Source organism: Podarcis filfolensis (genome assembly GCF_964270895.1).
Source record: "Podarcis filfolensis genome assembly, chromosome: 9".
Classification (NCBI taxonomy): Eukaryota; Metazoa; Chordata; class Lepidosauria; order Squamata; family Lacertidae; genus Podarcis; species Podarcis filfolensis.
Window position 1 is genome coordinate 3,651,043 of NC_139610.1, and position 21,568 is coordinate 3,672,610.

Consider the following 21,568-nt stretch of genomic DNA (forward strand, 5'->3'; position numbering starts at 1 on the left):
ATAAATCCTGAAATTTTCACTGTATTCTCAAGTGAATAACTTTTTAACACATAAACACTCAATTAATTTAAGGTAATAATATATACTTTATAAGTTCAAACCCCAGTGACACAGAAAAATAGAACTCAGTTTATGGCATTCAAAAGTGCAGTCCCCGTGTATTGAAAGATGTCGGTTCTGCTTTCTGTACTGGGGGTTGTGGCAATGTGTGTGCAACAGTCCTGAGAGAGTTCAGAGTTAATAATGGTAGCAGAAGGCATCTACCTTTCAGAGGCAGTGTGGGCAGAGGAAGCCCTGATGGTTGTGCTAGCGAAAAGATGGCTGGCAGTTGCTGAAGCGCTTAACCACAATTGGGCTTTATATTAAAATAAACAGTTCAGTCTCATTAGTAAGTGGCACTGCCTATTTTTATGGGATCTTGAGGACACACCTGACTCTCTACAACTGCAGAGGTGAAGAAAAAATTATAAGATAATCTCTGGATCTGATTTCTACTTTATTGATAGTGTGCACAACCCCCTTACATATGGTTAAGGAGGTTGACTGTACTGATTCAGTCATCAGTAATGAATTTAGGCCTCCCCTTCCCTGAGAAACTCATTCCCCCAAGAGCTCTGTTGACAGACCTGGAGGCTGTGTTCTTCAGCCACTGAGGTCAGCAGGCTGTTCTAGAAGAACTGGGACCTGATGTGCAGAAGGAACAGCTCTGTAGACCAGGCTTGGCCAATCCAGGAACTTCTACCTATCCAAAAATCTGATATTACACGACCTAATTCTCTTTTGTGTCTGAGAAAGACTCTGAGAACTGGGCAAAAATAGGCCATGACAGCTAACCAGCCTGAGTACCAGCCCCAGAGACAATCCATTTAAGCACGCAAGTCCCTAGTATCTGAATTGCTTTGCATTATAACTTAATCGTGGTTCACAACTTAACTCTTATTTTTGTGTGTTTTTCCATTCAAAAATATTATGTGGTTATGAGAAGTGAGTTTATTTAATTATTTATAAATATATTTATAGGCTATCTTTTTTCAGCAGAGCCCACCCAAGTCAGCTTTTTTCATTTTAAATTAAGTATTTCATTGATGCAAAATCAAAAGTACAGACGAGCAAAAAAAGAATACACATGGTTACAAATCATAAGAGCAGCACAGAAGTTGTATTTTCCAAATAAATAGAGAGCAGATTATGCAAAAATATAAAATCAGCAAAACAAATCATAAAAGCCAAATTTCACAACTTGGTGGGGGAGAATTTTGTACATCTGAATTTAACACATAGGAGATGAAATCCCACCAAATGGTATAGAAATGTCCCATGCCTTCCTTACCCTTAGAAACACCTAATTTATTAGCTCTTTTCTCTGCAATAGCCATAATCCATGTATTATTGTACCACAACAAGAGGTTTAATTCCTGTGATATCTTCCATTTCTGGACTAAATAAGTTCTTGTTGTAGCATCCATACAAGAAGTTCCTTTGAATGGAAAATTGCTGCCTGATCATCCCACAAGTTCCAAAATTTGCCAGCGATTCTGTGCCGTATTTGATGCCATAGGAGAAAGCTGCACAGACGTCCGTTACCACCTGTGTAAAATGTCTGAGCAACATTCCCTTCTATCTGCTGAGGTTGATTTATCAGACTTAGATGCCCCTATTGCAATCCACTCAGTTGTAGGGCCTTCTCCCAGGTAAGTTTAAGACCTTTTAATGAGCCCACAAAAATATCAAGAAGTTCCTTATGAAGAACAGATACCAATCCTTTGCCCTGATGACTAGGATTTAATAAAAATTCCTTCAAATTTAGTAAGGGATTGAAAGCTTGTGCTTTAAGGGCAGCATCAGCCAACAAATATTGGAACTGACAGCTATGCAACCAGTTAAGTCCTGCATCTCCTGCAGCTAGCTTGACTTGTTCAATAGAAATTGAATTGTCATTATTATGAAAGTCACATAACCTTTCTCCCAGGATAAAATCGTTCTCCACAAACTCATATCCATAAACTTTGAGTGGCATCCTAAAGAAAGACTGTGGTGTCATTTCCCCCCAGATCCTCAGTGTGCTTACAGTAACCAGAAGTCCCCGTTTCCCAGGAACAGACCCCAGATTTACAAATCAGTCGCCATCCAAAATCCATTGAAGTTGAAAAATGTCCCCAGATTCATTGGAAAAAATCTGGTAACCTTAGTTTACAGTGTACGGATTATGTATACATTGCAGAACAGAAAGAGTTAGGTTTTAAAAATGGCAACACCCATCAATCATTTTCTTGTAACATCCTCTGTTCTAATGAAATCCATTTCTTATTAACGTTTCTACTAATAAAACAAAGCTGTCATATTCGAAACATGTTACAATATAACAATAGATGCTGAAATCCCCATTCCCCTCCATCTGGCCTCCTATTAATAGCTTTCCAATGCTAATCTGAGCTTCCTATTTAGAATACAGAATTATTATTTAGTTTTGTATTCTAAAGAAGAAGCCTGGATTGTTTAAGGATGCCAGGATGGAGGGAGTGGGAAGCACCTGAAAAAATGTAAATATTTAAGAACTGCCATCATTTGTATCATTGCAATTCAGTTCATGGTGGTGAAGCAAACAAGCCGAATGAAGGAAGATAAATACAAGCAGAACAGACTTGTGTAAGTGTTGGGATGAGCGGATAGTAGGATGGAGAATGAGAGAAAGAACCAGGCTCAGCACACATCCAGGAATTGTCAGACTTAACAGATCTAACTAACTATCCAAGTTAGATGGGCTTTGACAAATGAATCTGACTTCTTCAACCATATCTTTGAATATTACACACACACACACACACACACACACACACACACACACAAACCACCCTTAAAAGGGCCTCTTTTAAAAGCCCTGGACTCTTCACTAAAATAAATGGGCAGGGAAATCTTAACAAATGGGCAGGCTGATATTGGAGGAGGCATTCTTTCATATATTTGGGGACAAAGGCATTTGGGGCTTTTTTTGTCATCATAAGCACCTTGAATTCAGCCCACCACTGGCAACCAATGCAACACTTTGAAAATTGGTGTTATATGGGGAAAAAACCACAAGCACACATTAGTATCATAAATGACTTTGGGATGCCTCATGGGAAATGCTTAATAAATGAAATAAATAAAAGTACCCAGGCCACTGCATTTTGCACCAGTTGTAACCACCAGCTGTAATCTCCAGACCATATTCAATGTAATGTTTACACTGCATGTAAATTTAGACAGATGCCTTGATACAGGGGTAGGCAACCTAAGGCCCGGGGAGCGGATCCGGCCCAATCGCCTTCTCGATCCGGCCCACAGTCCGGGAATCAGCGTGTTTTTACATGAGTAGAATGTGTGCTTTTATTTAAAATGCATCTCTGGGTTATTTGTGGGGCATAGGAATTCAATCATTATTATTTTTTTCAAAATATAGTCTGGCCCCCCAAATGGTCTGAGGGACGGTGGACCGGCCCCTGGCTGAAAAAGGTTGCTGACCCCTGATTTAATAGAACCATAGGCCTGCAGAGCAGAAAAGGACCCCAGAGAGTTCTCTAGCGCAATCCCCTTCAATGCAGCAATCTCAACTAAAGCTTCCAGGACAGAAGGCCATCCAACCTCAGCTTCCAAATCTCCAAGGAAGGAGAATCCACAGCCTCCTGAGGGAGTCCAGTCCACTGTTAAGCAGCTCTCGCCATCAGAAACTTCTTCCTTATGCTTCGTCAGAATCTATTTTCTTGTAGCTTGAATCCAATGGTTTGGGTCCTACTCTTCGGAGCAAGAGAAAGCAAGCTTGCTGCCTCTTCCATGGGACAGCCCTTCAGCTATTTGAAGATGGCTATCAACTCTCAGTCTCCTGGCTAAACATACCCAGTTCCTTTAACCACTCCTCATAAGGCTTGGTTTCCAGACCCTTGATCATCTCAGTCGCCCTCTTCTGCACAGATTCCATCTTGTCAATATCCTTCTTAAATTGTGGTGCCCAGAATGGGACACAATATTCCAGGTATAGTCTGACCAAGGCAGACGAGAGTTGTGTTCTTACTTCCCTTGGTCTGGACACTATACTTCGGTAGATGCAGCCTAGAATATTATTAGAGTTCTTTTCCTACATCATTTCCATGCTTTGAAATTCATGAACGCAGGCATGTGCAGAGCTTGTCTGAGGCCTGTTAGAATAAAGTTATAAACTCAAACAAAGAAGTAGCTGGTTCAATTGCATAAGATGGTGGGGGTCCCTGGCCGGCTTAGTTCTTCAAGGCCTGGGGCAAGTGCTCCCCCCTCCCTTTGCACAGGCCTGCATGAATGAAAGTGCCTTAACTCTTCTCTTAAACATTTCCAAATGTGATATCATAAGGTAGTTGCTACAGAGATGTGTGCTTTAAATTGCATTGTTGTAGAAAGAGAGCCCAGTATGTTCTGATGGAACTGCTTACAAAGTGTCTCCATGCCTCCAGGCCTATCCTCCCATTTCCTGGAAACCACTGAAGAGTCACAACTCAATGGTGGAGATTCACGTGAAGCAGCTCTGTATCATATATTATGAGAGTTGGGAATCACTTCTAATGAGGCCACCTTTGGCGACAACCATTTAATGACTGTAACAAGTGCTCTTGCCCAAATACTGCGCAAGAGAAACAATTGCTGCAGAGTTGAAAGTGGAATGGTGTACGGAGCTCTTTAGATATAACTTATGCTTCTATTTTGCAAAAGCTTTAGCTTTCAGCTATAGGTGTTTGTTCTGTGCCATACAGATTTGGATTTTAGGCAATTTGTTAAATAAATGATGACTTGCTGTGCCGCTTCAATTTCTTTTTTTTACATCTAGTCACAAACCACAATCACTTACAGGAAATGGAATGTTTACTTGAGTTTATTATACAAGGGTCTGGATGTGAGCTGTGGGATTTTTACACCTCATAGCAATGGTATTACAATTTATTTACATCTTCATGTTGGCAGCTGTACAAACTGTTATGAAATAGGACAATCACACCTTAGGGAGCAGCAATTATGGCTAAAGTTATAAATAGCATGAAGGAGGGCAAGTGTTTGGCACTTAAGTGGAAGAGAATAGAAAGGAGTCTGGCCAATCTTCAGAACACCATCCTCTCGCTCATTATGAGGGCATGCACTAATTAAACTTAAAAGTTGTACGAACAGGCTGAATGACTAAGCCAACCAGTCCCCACACAGTCTTGCTCCAAGCTCATGAAGAGCAAAGTTGTTTTAGTTATGTCATAATTTGGACAGTCTCATGATGACATCACTCTGAACTGAATTAATGCAGAATTAATACCATATGTACAAAGCACTAATAGGTTTTGAATTTGAGAAGCCAATGATAAGCCTGGGTTAGATTTCCCAATGAGAGTCTGTCCCCCACCCCCTTCTAGCACTTACCTGAATTCAATATCACAAAAAGCAAGTTTCCAATTATTTGTTTTTTTACTAAAAAAATCTTTTATTAATATACACATTATCAGCTTTTACTTTTCATGTTCATATTTTAAAGAAAAACCAATAAAATCACAAAGCATCATTAGAAATGGTGTCAAAATCAGTATTCTACAGGACAAAATCCCACTGGTGTGAAACTGCTCTGATAAATTTCACTTGTCTTTTGGCTTCCCTTGAGATTTTTCAAATGTTTTGCCTACAGAGGATCCGTCAATGTTGGTTTCTAATTTTGGTTTAAGGGAAATCCAGCTAAGTCAAAATGTATATACACTCAAGTTGAGGAGTTTCGTTAATAGTTTTCAAACTTGTGTGACTTCTGCAAAAATCCTCAGATGTTAGCTGAATAAAAAGGCAGGTCTACTTTTTCAAGATAGGATAATAACTATCAAATCCAGGGAAGTTTCGTTTCCCTGTTTAAAATCTGAAATAATTTTTGCCCACTTTGTCAGCTGAAAAATCATAGGATCATAGGATCATAGTATTGCAAAGTTGGAAGGGACCCCAAGGGTCATCTAGTGCAACCCCCTGCAGTGCAGGGAAGTCAAGTAGATCATCCATGACAGATGACTATCCAACCTCTGCTTAAACACCTCCTAGGAATGAGAATCCACCGTCTCCCAAGGGAGTCCGTTTCACTGTTGAACAGCTCTTGCTGTCAGAAAGTTCTTTGTGATGTTTAATCAGAATCTTATTTCATGTAACTTGAATCCATTGGTTCAGGCCCTACCCTCTGGAGCAGGAAATAACAAACTTGCTCCATCCTCCATGATATTTAGATATTTGAAGATGGCTCTTGTATCTCCTCTCGGTCTCCTCTTTACCAAGCTAAGCATACCCATAGCTGTTTCTTTTGTCAAGTGAAAAATTTAGAACTTTTATGGATCAAACCTGCTAAATTTAGTACTTCAACAACTGAATCCTGTACTTCTACAACTCCAAGCACACACACATATGAAATCAAGAATGGGGGAGGAGTCTATGTCAATTTTATTAGATAAGACTAACCAGGCAAATCTTCTGGGCTATATCCAGTAGTATCCTTATAAAAAAATATTGAAAAACTTTCAAATTAGAAAATAAATTAGCATCTTTCCAAGAAAATGTTCATGAGGAGAATGTCCTTGACAATTCCACGCACCCATCCATTTGAACTCTGTCCACAACACACCAATGTCCAGGGCCAAGCAGAGTTTCTGCAGATGTGGAGTTCATTTGGAAGTGCTTCTGGGGTATCAAAGTCTGGGGTAGCCTGGAATTGGGGGCTGTAGTTCTATAGACAAGTCCCTGGTGTAAGATCTAGACTTCCCCCCCCAATATCTGTGACAGGGATATGAATAGGCTTTGTGGAGGACAAAAGAAGACGGGGGTCTTTCTGCTAAGTTTGTATCACTAAATGAAATAAAACCAGCTACAGGTGCTCTGATCCATATTAATCAGAGAGCAAAATATATGAAAAATCTGCCTCTTGGAAAAGTTATTCATAAGTAAGGAATCTACAAGAAGTGTCCTATATGTTACTTGCATAGCAGTCAGACCCACAATCTGTATGTGTGTGTGCGTGTGCGCGTGTGTGAGAGAGACCCACATTTGACCATTTGTTTCATCCTCACAAGTCACTGTTCTCCCACTATAGGAGAGGCAAAGGACAAAATAGTGTTGCCTCCCATTCCAAAAATCTAATTTCAACACTGGTGTTGGACCAACATTCTCCAATACACCTGATGACATCTTGCTTCCTTAAAGTATGCACCCAGAGAGCTGCCTCCCAGCATCTGCCACCTGTGGTGAACACCTCACTCTTCTTGTTTTTTGGTATTTTGGATTAAAAGAATAAAATAGTAGCAGTAGAATAAAAGGAGAATTACCTGGATGCCTGGATCCAGGTTTGGGGCAAGTACTCATCAATGAGAGAGCCCCAGCAGAGATCTAAAATCATAAAACCTGCAGCAAAGTAATACATGGAAATACAGGTTGGTAGACCTTTAAAATATCCCCTTCTAAGTTTCTTCCACAGTTCCCCACTTCCCTTAGCATAGAAAGAGGCCACACATTTGGTAAGTTAAAAATGGTTTACTTACAAACTCTTCAAAGGTCAGATGCATGTGCTTTCCCATACAATAGCAATAAAAGACAGGCAGTAGTTTCAAAAAGTGATAAATGTTTCTAAATTGTTTGTACAGAAACATAAACATGACTTGCTAAAGCAATACGGTCTAAGCTTGGAGCATCCAGCTTAGACATCCTTACTGGTCAGGTTCACATAGTGGAAGAAAAAAGAATAAAGAGTTTGGTAACTCTTCCTCCCAAGGTGAGGTGGCATGACCTAGCTAAGCCTGGCAGGACAGCTTACTCCATGGTATTAACCCCTTCATGCATTAATTAGAGTTAAGCATGTTAAGGCTGATTTATCCCACAACTCCGCCCAATGTGGGGCCAGCACTAGAGAGAACACGTGCTTCAGTTTGCTCACTAGTTCTTTGTATTCGAGACTGCATGTATGCAGGTTCTCTTTGCTATTGTATGCAAAAGGAAATCTATTTCTTTAAGCAGTGTTTTCCCAGTGTTTCCCTACCGAATACCTGTTGCCTTGTTTAGTTACCTATTAGATTACATGTTATTTCGGCTCTATGTGAGTCTGTCAGTCATATGAATAATTAAAGTTTACACTTTGAGTAAGTGTATGCCTTTTAAAATTGTCTATTAAATGGAACGTCTATCTGAAATTTGAAAAGTACTGTTGCACTCAGATCTTTCCTGGTTGGCCACTGAGAGAAAAGAACTCTGGATTAGAAGGGCCTTTGAAATGATCCAGCAAGGTTTTCCTTATGTTCCTATGAATCTGATGGGGGACATCATCTGGAGTTTCAGAGTAAGGTATTCATTTAAATTTTGTCTATCACACTTACATACAGTGGCCCTAAAAGATCATAAATCAATATGCTGACTGACACTCAGCTGGATGCAGTTGTGGAATGGGTGAGGGCCATCAAACTGAACGTGAACCCTGGGAAGAAGAAGACACTGTGAGGAAGTGGTTCCCAGGTTCAGGAGATTGGCCATTTGCCTGTTCTGGATGGGGTCGTTCTCCCTCTGAAACTACAGATATATAGCCTGATCCATAATGTGCCTAAGGTGAAGCCATTGGAAAATCAGTTTGATCCCACTGACATCAGGAAATCAGGCTGTTCTACAGCCTTCCGGAGGCAATATGCCATTTATTTGATTGTTGTCTCAAAAGACATCTGTCTTCACTGGCCTTGCACCTGTGTGGCAGTCCATCTCTTTGTTTTCATATTGCCCCTCTGGGTTTGGTAAAAAAAATAAAATACGTAATAATATACTCCAGGATACCTTATCTTTTCATCATAGGCTCATAAATATATACACATCCATATAGGAGATTTCCCAGAATGGATTAAGTATACAGAATATCTATACTGGCTAAGCAAGAACAGCAAACTTTAATAATAAAAGCAGAAGATCAAAGAACATAGGATGGCTTCATTATACGGTAGCTACACATATGCAGCACCTAGAGGAAGGATTTTAATTCAGGAATAGAATGTATAATTAAAACAGACATGGGCTTGAGGAAGAAGTGCAGGTGATGCACTTCAATCAGATTCATCCTACTGCATGTCTTTTTGCAATCCACAACACTGCCCCAATTATTTGAGGTGCTGTCAGATGGAAATGTTTTAAAAAACACTAACCGCCTCGTTTTTCTGCAGTTGTTCTCCAGATTGTAACATGATGCTACAAAAATTGCAAGCGGATCCTAAAATTGAATATTCTGTTTCTGGAATGGTTAGTATTCAATGTAATATTCCCACGGTCTGTTTTTCAGCCGGAACTCACTGGAACTCAGTTGCCTTTGCCATGATAAGAGAACAAGTTCACAGTGAGTTCCTGCACCTCTTTTTCTAGAAAAATAGCACTGAATATTCCTCTTTTGCTTATGCAGCACACATTTAAGTGACAGGTCTAGGCTGAGATTAAGGGCGGTGTTGCCTGAGGCACATATTCCAGCCATTTTGAATGTAACCATGTTGCCATTTTGTATTTTGTCTTTGCTGGAAAGAAGTTTTGGGCCTGAGATGAAAATTAGATGATGTTAAGTGCTATTCTAGGGGTGAAAACAGATTACAAACTTACTACATGGGAAGGTATTCTACCACATAGCCATTAGATCATTTTCAATAAAAATGTGGTCTGATGGGTTTTTTCCCCTACCACACATTCTAGCATGTGGTGGCTATTGTTTATTAAATTTCTATACCACCCTTCATCTGCGGGCCACCCAGGTGGTATACAATATAAAAACTCAAAAATACATAACATGGTAACAAATGAAACACATAGTTCAAAAGGCCATAGATTGTTTAATTAGCCAAAGGCCTGGTTGAAGAGGAACATTTTCATCTGGTCCCTGAAGATATGTAAGGAAGGCACCAGGCGAGCCTTCCTGGGGAGAGCATTTCACAAACAGGGAGCCACTGCAGAAAAGGTCCATTCTTGTGTGGCCACTCTCTGGACCTCTTGTGAAGAAGGCACAGGAAGAAAGGTCTCAGAGGATGATCACAGGCTCTGGATTCTGGTGACATAGGCCGCAGTGGTGCCATAAGAAGGAAGAGAGGCAAGCCAGCCAGTTTAAACAGGTCCTCCATCTTCTTAACTCCACTGATGACACCCATTTGATATCTGCCCCCGCCCCTGCCCTACTTCCTACACTCAACAGCCTCCTAAACTCTGGAACTTTAATTTGCCCACCCAATTCCCTACACTGGGTAGAGTGACAAGGCAAGTTTGCGCACAATAAATAAGAAGACCTCAGATGTGTCATTACCTAAGTTTTTTAATTTATTTATTTTATTTAAAATATTATTATGCCATCTTTGAGAGCAACTTCTTTCCATGCAGGCCCCATTAAGGCACAAAACTTACAATACTAAATCACTCACCATCAAAACTCTAGGAGCCAGCAGTCAAATGAGACAAAGGGACATCCCCAAATGTCTAGAATATAGTCAAAACCAACAGCCCAAACAGACCAATAACTAACTCCTGCACCCTTCCAGAAAAGCCAGCAGGAAAAGGTAAGCTTCAAAATATTTCCAGAAGGCCTTTAGTCTATTGGCAATAAGTTCCAGGGATGTCCAGCTGCCACCAAAAAAAGCTTCTGCTTCATACTTAGTCAATTTTACTGCTCCGGGTGTTGGGCAGTGTGCTGGCAGGTTGGTACAGGTATAGGTGGTTCTTCGAATAATTCTGACCCAAACCAAATTAAGCTTTAAAGGTCATGACCAGCACATGTGCAAATGGGGGAAGGTGTTCATTGTAATAGACTTTCAGTCAATGCAAACAGGAACTGAGCAGGAAGAGCAAACAGTCTCTCATGTACCATGGATCTTTGAGGGGATGTTACTAAGACTTTTTTTACAGGCGTCATATGAGGCACCACGGTGCCAAGAGTTCATTGGAAGAGGCTCAAGTAGATTATATGCACATTGCCGACTGTATTGCTAGGTTGCTATTGTTTCTAGGCATGCACACACTACACTAGTGTGGTGTTGTGGTTAAGAGCGGTGGACTCGCAATCTGGTGAACCGCTTTCGTTCCTCCACATGCAACCACTCCTCCACATGCAGCTGCTGGGTGACCTTGGACTAGTCACACTTCTCTGAAGTCTCTCAGCCCCACTCACCTCACAGAGTGTTTGTTGTGGGGGAGGAAGGGAAAGGAGGTTGTTAGCCGCTTTGAGACTCCTGAAGGGGAGTGATAAAGCGGGATATCAAATCCAAACTCCTTTTCTTTTCTTTCAGTTCTATATACATCTGCTCAAAATTAAGTCCCAATGAGTTCAATAGGACTTCCTTCCTCCTCACCAGGGCCACCCAAGCAAATGACCTCAGACCACCAGTACCTACTGCCCAACCTCGGGCAAACCAAGGCTGCTCTTGCCTGCCACCTTTGGCATTTTCCATTTAGCTGTCGTAACTAGGTAATGTTTAATATAAGTGAACCTTTCCTCCACCAGTGGTTTGGCTGACAGAAGATTAAACTATTTCACCATCACCACCTAATTACAAACCATTTATCTTGCAGTGATTAAATGGGGAAATGAAATGAAAGTGGAGATCGAGAGCTTGTTATATTACTTATAGGTTTTGCTTGTTATAACAGGTAGACTTCCATTTCTCCCTCCCAACACCCCCCTTTTTTTAGTTTGTAAATCACCTCATTAGATAATTGCAACCATTTACATGTTATATCCAGGCTTGAGTGAATGCACAACCAGAGATGTTTCAGTCATGTGAGCTCATACTTAGGGAGATGATTTCCTGGACTTTAATGCGTTGAATGGTGGCGGACCTTGAGTCTCACATTTCAGCAGTGCCCTGTGTGGTGTCTGACACACACACACACACCCCCCGCTGCCTCTTGCCTTCCATTTTACATTACAGTTGTGGCATCCCCCTTTCCTGGCTCCACACTCAATGAGACGAAACTGGTCATGCTCCCCTGAATACACTTCTGATTTGAATGGCATTCTAATTCTCTTTTTCCCCCAGACAATTTTGCCTCATTGCCCCCCATTCACAAGCACGGGACCCTTTTCAAATGCAGGTTTCTGAGGCCCTCACACTTTTTGGCTGCTTTCTCGGCCCCTGCTCGTTCCTTTACGGTGACCCACATGTCTGTGCCATTAAGGCAGCTTGACAAATCAATGTCAAAGGCTTCACCAGCACCACAAAATCCCTTAGCACATTATAATATAGAAATTCGCTTCTTTACTTTGGCGGCTTTAAACTAGGCCCTTCAGATTCTCTTGGCAGGGCTATGTGGTTTTACAGGATTGGCTTCTCTGTTTTGTTTAAGGATATATCACAAGCAATTCTTTTAGAACTTTAAGCATGCAATAAAAAAAAATAGAGATGACTAATAGCTGTTTAGCAAGTAATGATGGCTTAGCAATATTTACCACTCTGATTTAGCCTCTCTGGCTCCATTACTTAGGATATTTTCCTGAATTAAACTCCCCTCAGTTCTACAGCCAAGAGCTGTCCACCAGAGAGAGAGAAAACATCTTGTATCCTCCAGAAAGAATGATTTCATATTTCTAATAAGATCTTGTAACTGCTAACCAAAAAGGGTTCTTGTGCACATTCTATCAAGTCTCTTATCAAATTAGCTGCACTAAAGCAGAATATCCTTTGCCTTATTTAAAATATTTTCACCAACTGTCACTTTTATATACAAGTTTTGATGACCACCAGACCAAATGCAACCACTGGGTCCCTGATAAATTTTTGTATTTTTCCTGCCTCTCTGGGACCACAAAACAGTGTGTGGGTTAATCACATGGCAGGCCTCTCTGTGTGGCTGCATTTGGCCACATGGGACACAAGTAGGGAAGGTGATGAAGTTCGTGAAAAGCGAGCAAAAGAGTCAGTTCCTTTAGAGCTCACACAGAAACCAAGCTCCTGCCTTGCATGCAAGAGTTCTCAATCGGTCTTTGATACCAGCCTTTCTTTCTGTGTGTGAGAGACATCAACTTTTATATATGTATAAAAATAGCAGTATACAGCAAGAATGCAACTATAATGCAGCAGTAATACTAATAATCAGGTTTTTTTCTGGGGGTATGCAGGGGTACGCATACCCCTAAACATTTTGTGAATATTTGTACTTTTGTCCATTTACTGTATTTGTCTTTCCCAATTTGAACTGTAAAATGGTGATTTTCTTTACTCAAAATGAGAGTACACCTAAACATTTTTTTAGAAATAAAGCACAGCTAATAATAACAAAAGGTATGGAAATTGCAATTATACTTAACACATATATTGGGCAGCAAAAGGAAAACTATTTACAAAATCTAATACTTTTAACTAAAGCATAACTGATTTCTCAAAAGCTCTGTGAGACAGACTAACAAGTACTATCTGCCAAATGACTAACAAGGCCTATTTGCTAAATGAACCTCATGAGGAACAGTTGAGGGAGTTGGGTATGTTTAGGAGCCTGAGAGCCTGAGAGAAGATGTGACAACCATCTTCAAATACCTCAAGGGCTGTCACATGGAAAAGGGAACAAGCTTGCTTTCTCCCACTCTGGAGGGTGGGACCCAAGCCAATCTGACAATAAGAAATGGACTCGCTCAGAAGGTGGTGGACTTTCCTTCCTTGGAAGTTCAGAAGCAGAGATTGGATGGCCATGTGTAATTTTTAATTTTTTCAGTGGGGCTTGAAGTTCTGAGTCAAAGGACTTCATTCCTTTCAGTGGTTTTGAGTTTGGGCTTCTGGTACTGATATGCTTAATTTTTGTCCATTCTACCTGCTTAAAAACTTGATCATAACAAGAGAATATTCATATGAAATTTAAGGATTATGCTGCATTGTTCCTCTTCCTATATATGGCACATGGGATCAGATTTAATTCAGTGATGCAGAAACCAAGGCTCTTCAGATGTTGCTGGATTCAAACTCCCATCAGCCCTGGCCAGTGTGGCCAAATATCAGGGACAGGGTTCAGGGCAGGGCGAGCGCTACAGTTGCACGAGGCGCTCAGCCAAGAAGAGCACCTTCTCAAAGCTTGGTAGGCACTGACAGGGTCCTAGAGCTTTGGGAAAGAGAAAGGAGAGCTCTAGGATTTGCCCAGAGCCTCACGCCTCCTTCCAAAAGCCCGGCTTCACTTGCCCCTTGTTTAATGTGCTACGGGCAAATTTGTTGGGATCAATCATACAGAAACTAGAGGGTACCCCACCAAAATTCCACCTTGCCCAAATCTTGCAGGACAAGGATACCCACACGACCCTGAAGGTGGCTAGGTTCCTAGTTGCTGTCCTTTCCCAAAAGCGACGCCAAGGAGCTCTACAAGCTAATTAAGGCGTAGTATGCCTTTCCATTTTATAGTATTTTATTGTTATAGTGGTGTTTTAGCGATTGCTTTTTTTTCTCCTTACGGCACAAGCTGTTATTTATGTGTTGTTTTTACCTGTATGGGCCTATGGCCGTAATAAATGATATTCTAAGCCCGGCTTAAGCCACACAACCACAAGGACTGAGGGTTGGGTGACAAATGGCAGCATATTACCAAACTCCACCCCTGTCAGGGAGGTAAAGTCGAAAAACATATGGAATACCACTGGCTCCCTGTCCTAGATATAATTACTACAGCAATAATCACACGCTGTTCAGAAGCCATCCTAAACTGGTTGAGGGATTTTTCTCCCCTCCAGTAAATTGTTTAGACAACCGTAAGTCTCTTTCAGCAAAATTTCTGTTTTGGAAGCCTGACCACCGACTTCACTATCAGCAGCAGAGAAATTGTTTGGATCGTTATTATCATTATCATTAGTAGCAGCCATTTATTTCTATACCACCCTTCATCCAAATAATGCAGGGTGGCATACAGCGCAATTATTTTAAGCCTATAAAATAAAACTTCAGTATATCTTAAAACATCATAAAAAGTAACATAAAAATAAACTGACAGTGAAGAACGGTCTCCATGGCTCAGGCGTGTACTAATGCTTCAGCTCCTCCAAAGGCCTGAATAAATAGACATGTCTTTAAAAGGAGACTAAAAGATAGAACTCTTACCAGCTCCAGTTGTACCCCCAGCAGAAGGGCGTTTCCATACTTGGGCTGCCACGTTGGAGAATGCAGTGCCCTATGTCATTGCCAACTTGGCAGCACCCATTCCTGGAACCACCATACTGGTCTAGGGACAGTGGGACAGTCCATAGCATGCATGCTACTAATCCAACATTTATCCGATGAAAATGGGGATGTCCTATTCCATATTTTGTAAGATGCTGAGCCTATGCCTTGCACTGGCATGTGACTTATGGATCTGTTTGGTGGAATAATAATAATAATAATAATAATTATTATTATTATTATTATTATTATTATTATTATTTTACTATTTATGCCCAAGCCATTGTGAGCGGCTTCCAACATATATTAAAACCTAATAAAACACTAAACATTTTTTAAAACTTCCCTATACAGGGCTGCTTTCAGATGTCTTCTAAAGGTTGTACGGTTACTTATCTCCTTGGCTCAGGGATCGCATAACTCCAAATGCTCCAACATTTCTCTGATGAAAATAGGGACATCCTAAGGAAAAGCAGGACACTCCAGGATCAAATCAGAAACCAGAACGGCTTCTGTAAATCCAGGGCTGTTCTCTAGAAAATAGGGATGCTTGGAGGGCTTGAACTTCAGAAGGCTGTTCCATTCAGATGAAAATGGCCTCTCCCTTAGTTGTTCATTTTGCTTTGTTTTAAACCAATCTTCAGTTGTTGTTTTTAACTGTTTTTAAAACTATTTTTAGCTGTTTTATGGAATATTTGTTAATTGCCTTGAGGCATATAGAAAAGGTGATTCATAAATATAAATATTATGAGATTGAGAATGAGAATAATGATATGTCACCATAGGGAATTTAAGCCTAATTCAACCTAAAGCACACGAGCCACTGTAGCTTTAGCACAGAATTGCTCCTTTAATTTGTGAACTGCAATAAAATAACAGTTTAAACAGGTAAGGATTGGTTTGATACAAAAACAATTATTTTTTAAAAATGTCCATAATTCAAAGTGAAATTCTTAACCATTATCAGATGGAGGAAACCACACAGGAATGCATAATAAAGTTTTCAAGACCCAGTAAGATTGCTGTAATAGTACTTTTTTTGTCAAACATAAAAACATATTATTGATTTTATGAATAAATACATTTTCTTCAATGATTTAGAAAGCTCTGTGTATTCATATACAGACAGTGTTTAGAATATGTAGCAGCCAGTATGTCTGCAGATATATTTATGTTGGGCTGTTTAGATTGGCTACACCTCTGTAATAATTTATAACAGTTTCAATGTAAACCTGCCATTGAGGAGGTCATAAAGGTCCTGCATTTTAACCATCATAGTTTCAGATAAAGCCACAAAACTATTTCTCGAAGGAAATCTCCAGTTAAACCTGAAATGTCTTAGGGACAAAAAATGGTTTTTTTATTTAAGCAATTCTGAAGACCCATAAAGCCTGCATTTTAACTCAGTGTTTGATATTTCAGAACCAGTGATAACTTAGAATGCATTTTTGTTTTGTTTTATGGCAGAACCACTTCACCAGCACTTATTAATACAAAATTTCACCCATTCATCGATGGCTGAGTAAGACAAAGGGGCTGTTCACTCAAAAGTGTACATTATGCCCCCAGAATGTTAGAATAAACACATTAGAGATTTCTCCCACCACACCCAAGCAATGGGGGGCAGAGCAATAGTCTTTGTGCTCCATTTGGTATATTTTCCAGTATGCAGACCTGGGGAAAGTTGAGGAGAGAAAGCACTTTTAACCATGTAATGAAAGCGTTTTTCTACTTTAATGGTTTTTTATTGATAAGCAAGCTAAAATTTATTTTTCTAAAGTTTTGGTGCATGTTGCTATTTTGTGAAGTCACAGCAATTTTAACATGCCATTTGATTAGAAACAATCACGTATTTCTGTATTTGTGTCATTTTATTTATGAAATTTCTATACCACCCTTCAGCCGAGATCATATAAAACCACAAAAATGCATACCATAATAACAAACAAAAACAATACCCCTCCACAAACACAGTTTAAAAGCCCATATATCGTTTAATTGGCCAAAAGGCCTGGGAGAAGCAGAACGTTTTTTCCTGGTGTCTAAAGATATGTAATGAAGGTGCCAGGCGAGTCTCCCTGAGGAAAGCGTTCCACAAGTGGGGAGCCACCACAGAAAAGGCCCGTTCTCGTGTTGCCACCCTCCGGACCTCTCGCAGAGGACGCACACAAAGACGGGCTTCAGGTGATTATCTCAGGGTCCAGGTTGGTTCATAAGGAGAGAGGCAGTCCTTGAGGTCTTGAGCCGTTTAAGGCTTTATAGGTTAAAAAACCCCACCACATTGAATTGCTCTGCAATTTAGAGTGAAAAGGACGAAGAAAAAAGAATGGGTAGATTACCGTATTTTTCCATGTATAAGAAAAGGCTTTTTGATTTTAAAATGATGTTTAAAAATTGGGGTTGTCTTATACATGGATAGTGCAGAGGGTGGCCTAGCGATTGGTTGCTGCCACAAGTAGGAGATCGCTAGGCTGGCGCTGTGGCAATTGGGCGGGTGATTGGCGGTTGCTGGCGGTGATCAGGCAGTTGATTGTTGGCTTCAGCGGCGCATGCTATCGTCAGTGTTGTATCATCAGTGGTGAGCGATTTCAGGCAAAAGCCACCCCCCCAAAAAAAAATAGCTCAAAAACTGTTGGCAATCCCCTCTAATAAAGCTTAACAACTTTTGGCAATTTCCCCCCATTTTCTTAATTTGTAGTCCCCAAAATAGGGGCGTCTTATACACGGTAGGGTGTGTTAAATACGGTAGATTAATTTTCATTTTTGACATCCACGCAGATGATATTTGCGTTGTAGTTTGCTCAACAGTGGCGGTGGAGTTGCCTATGCTCTTTGCCTTGTCTCTGAAAGACAAATACCACGTGCCTTATGAAACCATCAAGGGAGACATGCCTGCAAAAACCGATGCCTCTCTGCATCTGAGTGTGACCTGGCCTCATCCTGGGCTCCCACTGCTTTCTGCTGTGTGATTCTTCCACTTTTCTCTCCGTGTCCCTATGAGGCGGCTGCACACTACACTTCCATCGTATATTACTTGTGCTGGAATGAAAGTCAGCTAAAAGTATTTTTTAAAAAAGAAAAAGGAACATTTCACAGGTGCTGCCCAAGTTTTTCTGCCAGCAATTGGCTTAAACAAAATGAACTTTATTGACACTTTAACAAGGGGAAGCATTTCCCTGAATGACTGCCTTATTCAAACATTACACTACAGAAATAGCTTAAGTGGAAAGGGAATTTCTGTTGTTCTTTATAGGACTCTCAAGGTCAAAAGGCAATTAGGGTGTGCAGAAACATTCCTCCCTAAAAGAGATGGTGCAGGGTTTGGTTTTTCTGCTGCAGTGTGAACCCTGCTTCCCCCTTTCACCATCTTCATTCCTTTAACACAGATATTGCACCATCCAGACATTGAGGACTATAGCTCCCATCAACCCTAACCATTGGCCATGGGGCCTGGGCCTGATGGGAGTTGGAGTCCAAATTCTGAAGGGCACCACATTGACTACCCCTGCTTTAACAACATACGTACCTGACTCCAAATCCAGGTAGTTGTTTGGATTATTATTATTTTTCAAGTGCCTGGCATGTTTATCTCATGGAAATGTTTTATCATGTGTCTTTTTTAAAAGCCCGCTCTCCTTTCCCCCTCTTTTAAACACTGCTCTGAGCAAGAGAGGGGAATAGTGTCATGATAGTCAAAATGGTTGACCAATAAGTATTTTCTGAGTATCACAAGGGTCACCCTTTGAGTAGTAGCACAGCCATCTTTCTTTCTGAGCAGCTTTATTCTCTGAAGTAGTTTGCATTTCTGCCCCAAGTGGATGAGTACAGATGCACTACTTTAGCTATGCATTGCTGCCCCACAGTCACCATCCATGAGACAGACAGAAGCAGCTGCAGGATCCAGGGGGCACCTCAGTGAGCCCCACTGCTGCCACCGCCAGAGAAGTGAAGAGAAGCGGCTGCAGGGGCTTCCATGTTCCACCAAGATCTCACAAGAGCCCCACCAGATCTTGTGAGGCCTGTGGACGCCTCCATGAGATCTTGCAGGGCTCTCTTGAGATCTCGCCACAACTCAGAAGCCACAACCATGTGACCCCAGGAAGGAAGGCTTCGGGTGGAGGCGCAAAGGAGGAAGGCAGTATGTGCACAGGGCAGCTCCTTTTCCTCAGGGAGCAAAACAGGACAGGCCACCCCTGCTCACCATAGCAGCAAAGTAAGGAGGTTTGGCAGGGCTGGCCCTACTATTAGGTGGTGTTAGGCTGTTGCTTCAGGCAGCTGACTTTGGGTGCCATGCAAAACCCGAAATTATTAGGATTGTGTTTTTACTTTCATTGGGATTTTCTGTTTCAGACACTAAAATAATTTGGTCAACCTTGAATATGATGTAACTTAATTTGTGGTGGAGTGGGGATTTGATATTCTGCCTCAGGTGGCAAAATGTCTTGGGCTGGTGCTGGGATTTGGAGAAGGGTGGATTGGGGGGGGGGGCTGAGAGTTTATAAGCTTGTTGATCACAAATAGAGTCAGGGAAGGATTTGAACATTATCGCACTCCTGAGGGTCACAATAAGTACCTTGGAGGACATAACTGAGACAGGCTCACACCACCTACATCAATGCAAGCCAGTTTGGCAGCACCGTTATTCAACATTAAGTCCCGAATGGTGGATTACACATATGTCCATGGACTGACCTAGCATTTAGCATCACTATGCTTAGACTCAAAGGCACATTAACAGACTATTTATGCATGCGACCACGGCTGCGCAGATGTTATTGGCTCAGAGATGGAAAGAAGATAAAGTGCCGAGCAGAGAAGAATGGCAGATCAAGTTGATGGATTATGCCGAAATGGCTAAAATGACCGGAAGAATCAGAAATCAGGAAGACCAAAATTTTAATAAGGAATGGGAAAATTTTATAATTTATCTTAAACACCATTGTAAACAGTTAAAATCGTTAGTAGGATTGAAATAACACTTGTAGTTTAATGGTGAATTTTGGACACAATGGAGAGGTAAAAGATTTGGGTTATTATAAAAGATTCAGGAGGAAATGATTAACAATAGGATCCACAAAGGTGAGGAAGGAGGTCCAGGAGATTCTTTGGAATCTTATTTCTATGTTGGATATGTGACTATAAAATGTTAATCTGAAAAACCAAATAAATAACTTTATTTTTTTAAAAAGCACTAGAATGTTAAAAGTAGGGTGTCATGTGTCCACCTACATTATCAAAACCCGTCCTTAACGTTAAAAACCAGGAGTGTAGATCCGTCCATAGTGCACTTGGGTGACAGAACTGGAAGAGGGTGAAACTCATAGGCACGTTACCTCTCAAATGCAGCATTCTGCTTCCTCCAGTAACCAGCCAGATGTTTCCAGAACCCTCCAAGCATAGTATGAAGACAGCAGTGTTGCCCCCCCCCCATTGTTTGTCATCTTTTGGTATTCAGAGGTAAACTGCTGCAGGACACATAAGCTTCAGTTAGTTTTTTTGTGGCTGATGGGCATTAATAGGCAACTCTTCTCTGAAAAGGAGCAGTCCAGCTTCTTTCTCCAAGGTCACCTAAACTAGTAATCATTATCATGTGTTATGACAGGGAATTCCACTGCAGGGAATTCCATTGCAGAGACCACTGTCTTGACTCCAACCCCTATTTCTGTCGTTTTATATGGAGACATGCAGGGAGGGGCTTTGGAGAACACAACTGAAGGTTGTGTGGAGCAAACAAGCAGAAATAGAAATTAAAACCTGGAAGAAGTAAGTCTTCCTCCTTCCCTTGGGAGGATTCATTTGCTTATTTCCCTTTTTCTCGTTCTTTTACTGTTTTAAATTAGAGGATTTTAAAATGTTATTGCAAGGTCTGGAGAGAAAAACACTGCGCAATTATGTTGGAATGGTTTAAGATGTGATTCAGTGTACAGAGTGTGCAGACACTTTTAGCGTATTAATGCAGCCTATGAATGAGGAAGAAAATATCCTTCGTATAAAAGGCTGCACGCTTATAAGGTTACAGAGAGAGAGAGAGAGAGAGAGAGTGAAACATTGACTACGATGTACTTGCTATATTTAAATATTATTTGAATATTTAAAGAAATGGGTTAACATTTATATTGTTTGGGTTAGCTACAACATGCAAATTGGAGCTTTCAGCATTTTTTTTTACATATAGGCACCCCCCCCCCCTTTACGGGCATTCTACTTGCGTATAACATGCATCACCGGGAAATAATGAAATAATTCAATTCAAACCCGGAAATGGTGGGAGACACCTGGAGAGACCTCATGGCATGGGAGGGCAGAGGAAGCCCCGAAGAGGCCGGAGGCACAGCAGGGCATTGTTTATGCTGCTCAGCCTCCCTGCCTAACAGCTGATGTGTGGGGTAGCGCAGCAGCAGCAGCAACCACCTCTTTCCCACAACTCCTCCAGCCTCCTG

The 21,568-nt window shown here is 41.0% G+C and overlaps 1 long non-coding RNA gene across 1 annotated transcript in view; it reads right to left on the reverse strand.

The window, feature by feature from the left end:
• LOC310770307 overlaps positions 1-11,266 on the reverse strand; it is a 473,978-nt gene extending 462,712 nt beyond the window's left edge. The window contains exon 1 of the long non-coding RNA XR_014552045.1: positions 11,168-11,266. This is a non-coding gene — a long non-coding RNA (uncharacterized lncRNA). The remainder of the gene's footprint in view (positions 1-11,167) is intronic.
• Positions 11,267-21,568: the final 10,302 nt, after the last annotated feature.